Below are 4365 nucleotides of genomic sequence, written 5' to 3' on the forward strand. Positions count from 1 at the left end.
TAGAAGGACGGAGAAGAGAGGGAGCATCGCGCGGACAGCGCAGGAGCGGAGGACGCCGCGTCGGAGGTGCCGACGAAGACCGCACCGGCAAAGCGACGACGACACGTCCGCAAGGCAGCCTCACCCCTTTTCGAGGAGGACGGAGACGTTGCGACGAACGGATTGGAGCCGCCCGCCGCCACCCCGACCCCGGAGCGAAGCACCCCGCAGAAAAGCCGCTTGAACCGCCGCCGCCAGAAAGACGACCCCCGCCGACGGTCCCCCGCCGTTTTTGGTCGACGCCACACTCCTGCCGCCCGACGGCGGACTCCCACCCGTATCGCTCTCCGACCCGCAACACACGCTCGCTTGACCGCGACCGCTTGACCGGAACACGCCGCCGCACAACGGACCGCCGCGGCCCCTATGCCTTCGCCGCAAAGCGCGAACGGAGCGAACGCTACAGCCCCGTACCGGTTCCTCGCTTCGCGCGGGCACGGCCCGACCGACCCGGTCCTCGGAGCCAATCCTTCTTCCGAAGGTACGGATCCATTTTGCCGACTTCCCTTACCTACATTGATGCCATCGACGAGAGGCTGTACACCTTGGAGACCTGCTGCGGATGGTGGGTACGGACCGACTCGAGAGCTGCGAAAACCGGACCCGGATTTTCCAGGGCCGCCGAAAGCGCACCGGACGCCGCCCGAGCCGCGGCGCTCTACAGGTACCTTTTCCGTATCTCCGGACGAGCCGATTCCACGGACATGGTCCTTTACGAAGAAGAGAGAACTCTTCCCGGGGCTCCCGGCGACGTCTCCGGGCTCGCTTGCGTCACCGCGGTTTCGCCCGGGAAGCGACGGGCGCCGCCGACATCGCTGCCGACAGCGTCGCCACCCCCGGGCCCTCTCCGAGTCCGGGTTCGGGAATATTAACCCGATTCCCTTTCGACGGGAGGCCGGCCGCTTTTTTTTTGTTTGGGCTTTTGATTCGATTCGATTCGATTCGCTTTCCTTTCACCTTTCATAACGGATCCGGCGCCTTTCGGGAAGACTTTCGCCCGCGTCTTAGGACCGACTGACCCGTGCTCGACCGCCGTTGGCACGGAACCCTTCTCCACTTCGGTCTTCGAAGGTCTCGTTCGAATATTTGCTACTACCACCGAGATCTGCACCCGCGGTCGGCTCCACCCGGGCTCGCGCCCTAGGCTTCCGTGCTCGCCGCGGCGCCCTCCTACTCGTCGCGGCATCGTTTCGGCGCGAAAGTTCATCGCTCCTCGCCGCGACGGTCCGGCATCGGTCCGTCGCTCCAGCGCCATCCATTTTCGGGGCCGGTCGATTCGGCAGGTGAGTTGTTACACACTCCTTAGCGGATTCCGACTTCCGTGGCCACCGTCCTGCTGTCTATATCGACCGACACCCTTTCGGGGATCTCATGGGCGTCGCGTTAGGCACCTTAGCCGGACGTTTGGTTCATCCCACAGCGCCAGTTCTGCTTACCAAAAGTGGCCCACTTGGCACTCGCATTCGAGGTGACCAACCGCCCAGCGAAGCGTGCTGGCGGCGGCGGCCGGATGGGTCGGCTCCGTCGTTCGGGAGAGTCGGCCCGTTCCACCCGTTCCGAGTTCGAGAGTAGGTCGAGGCCGTGAACGGCCCCGGGGCCTCCAATCGTTCGCTTTACCGGATGGAATTGCGACGATCGAGCGCCAGCTATCCTGAGGGAAACTTCGGAGGGAACCAGCTACTAGACGGCTCGATTGGTCTTTCGCCCCTACACCCGGTTCCGACGATCGATTTGCACGTCAGAGGCGCTTCGGACTTCCACCAGAGTTTCCTCTGGCTTCATCCCGACCGGGCGTGGATCGCCATCTTTCGGGTCCCTGGTCGCTCGCTACGCCAGAGTCGGCCGAGTCGTACTCGGAAAAGGGGAAACCGACCCGGGGGTGATGCGCCCGCGCGCAGCGCCTAAACTCGACGACAAAATAGGACTAGTTCAAGCCGCGGGATCTCACCGATGGGCGGAAGGAGGATATGGAAGCTGGCGCCCGGCAATTCCCCTTTTTGGATGATGCGCCGGTCCCCTCTCGGGGAGGAGGGAAAAACAACCGCACGTCAGCCACGAGCCTTCCCTCTCCTATCTCTCTCGGGAAGAGAGAAAAAAGGAAAAGTTGCGGGCACCGCAGCAGCGACGGCGGAAGGCCGAAAACGCCGCGCCGGCGGGATCGGGCACGGCTCGGAGGCGGGTGAGGCGAGGAGAAGACGACGGCACGAGACCGACGACACCCCCCGACGACCCCCGGACGACTTTGCCACGACACCTCTCCCGATCGACGCCCTCCTACACGCTCTCTCGCTTTCGCTTCGCCTTCGGGGTTAGTCAGAGGTGGCCCCTACGACTCGCGAACGGCCAGGACTCCTCGGTCCGTGTTTCAAGACGGGTCGGGGTGGGTTGCCGATGCACGTCGCTGACCCGGGGTGGCGGGCGGCTCGAGTAAAAAAGCGTCGCCGAGCGACCTCTCCGGAAACGGAAACGGGCGCGGGCGGGGTTGCCCCCGACAAGAACCCGAAACGTCGGCGAGGTGCGTGACGGCGAGGCCGCGCCAGTCCTATCCCGCCTCTCATCGCGCACGCGCCCGAGACGGTGGGGCGCCTAAGGAGCGACACACAGAGTGCGTCGCCCGCACGCGACTTCCGGCGGGATCAAAACGGACCGGCTCGCCACGTGTAACGGATCGTGTCAGATTTCCTCCGTTCCCGGCAGAAAGGGGCAGTTACGTTCGCGGGCCCGACGGCCGGTGGCCCCCGACTTCACAAGGTGGGAAGACGGGGGTTTTCAGGGTGATGAAACGCCTGCCGCCTACGGAAAAAAACCCGCGTGTTCGACCTGCACGCCGGGAACGGGTCGCGACGACGGACCGGAGGGGAAGTGCGTCCGGTGCCGGCCGCGCGGAGGTCGCGCCGAAGCGCCCGCGCCATGATTACGCCGAGCGATGATGAAGGGGACGGGTGCAGCGGAGTCGCGCGCGGAGGGAGCAGGAGGAAAGAAGAAGCGGCGGCGACGGATGCGGCGGGTTAGGGCCCGGCGGCAGCAGCGATCGAGAGGACGAGTCCCCTCCGTCGCAGCCAACCGACGCAGCCACCTACCGACGCCGCGGTCGTCACCACGTTTCCCTTCCCGCTATCCACGCGGCCCGTCTCCTTCGTCGGCGACGCGGGCACAAAAGCTGGAACCGCGGGGAACGAGTCCCCCGCGGACACGACGAACGACGACCTGTGCCGCGACGGCCTCTCTTTCAAGAACACACATCGAGTTTGGGCTCGAGCCTAGGCAGCACCGGACTGAGTCCCCCCGCGATCGCGGTGAGCGGTCCCACCCGTTTACCCCTGGGCGGTTTCACGTTCTCTTGAACTCTCTCTCCAAAGTTCTTTTCAACTTTCCCTCACGGTACTTGTCGACTATCGGACTCGTCCCGGTATTTAGCCTTGGATGGAGCTTACCACCCGATTTGGGCTGCGTTCCCAAGCAACCCGACTCTCGGATCGAAGGCCGTCGCTCGCCGTCCGCACCGAATGGGCCTGGCACCCGCCGCGGGCGGCCCCGATCGAGGGAACTCCGAACTATGCGAGACGAAAACGAACGGCTGCCTTCGACCCATGCGCCACACGTCCCGAAGCCTTTAACTTGCGACGGGATTCGGCGTTGGGCTTCTCCCGGTTCACTCGCCGTTACTAAGGGGAATCCCGGTTGGTTTCTTTTCCTCCGCTTAGCGATATGCTTAAGTTCAGCGGGTCGTCTCGTCCGAGCCGAGGGCGGCGGTTTTTAGTAGAGTGTGGTGTTTGGAGGAGAGGAATCTCGATCGGTACCCTCCGTGTGACGACGGCTGGCCGATATAGCGCCCGTCCGACCGAAAATGAAGAAGCCAACAATTAAAAAAAAGCGTGGGTCCTCCCCATCCGACGTTGCGTTGCCTACGACGCGGCCACCTTTTTACGGTGCGACGGCCGTGCTCGTCGCGCTGCTCGAGGCGTCGCTGAGAGACACCTTCATGAGGCAGAGAGCGAGACGAGCAGGCGGCGCTTACGTCGGCAGTCGGTTAGGTCGGTACTTTTTTTTTGGTCTCCCTTCGGCTGCTTTCGGACAGACTCCTCCTGCTCCTCCTCCACAGTGTTTCTTCACGCGGTCGAAAAGGGAAAAGACTCCGCGGTCTGCCAGCGGGAGACGAAGGAGGAGGCCGGAGAGGGTTTTAAAAAAAAAAAAGACATTGAAAGGAGTCAATTCTTTTTTTATTTTTCTTCCCCCTCGTCACTCGCTCCTGCGACGTCCCGGTTACCACCGTGCCGAGGACCGGGCGGGCACGGGGACGGCAAGATGTCGTTTCGTTAACGGAGA

General features: G+C 63.6%; 1 non-coding gene across 1 annotated transcript in view; it reads right to left on the minus strand.

Annotated features, from left to right (window-relative positions):
• The window catches only part of LOC145273190 (large subunit ribosomal RNA), a 5726-nt gene extending 1938 nt beyond the window's left edge, over positions 1 to 3788 (minus strand). The window contains exon 1 of the ribosomal RNA XR_013866220.1: positions 1 to 3788. This exon is cut by the window's left edge and continues 1938 nt beyond it. This is a non-coding gene — a ribosomal RNA (large subunit ribosomal RNA).
• Between the last annotated feature and the right edge of the window lie 577 nt (positions 3789 to 4365).

The sequence above is a fragment of the Euprymna scolopes genome, unplaced genomic scaffold (genome assembly GCF_053919585.1).
Source record: "Euprymna scolopes isolate OS-2025 unplaced genomic scaffold, ASM5391958v1 sca1, whole genome shotgun sequence".
Classification (NCBI taxonomy): domain Eukaryota; kingdom Metazoa; phylum Mollusca; class Cephalopoda; order Sepiida; family Sepiolidae; genus Euprymna; species Euprymna scolopes.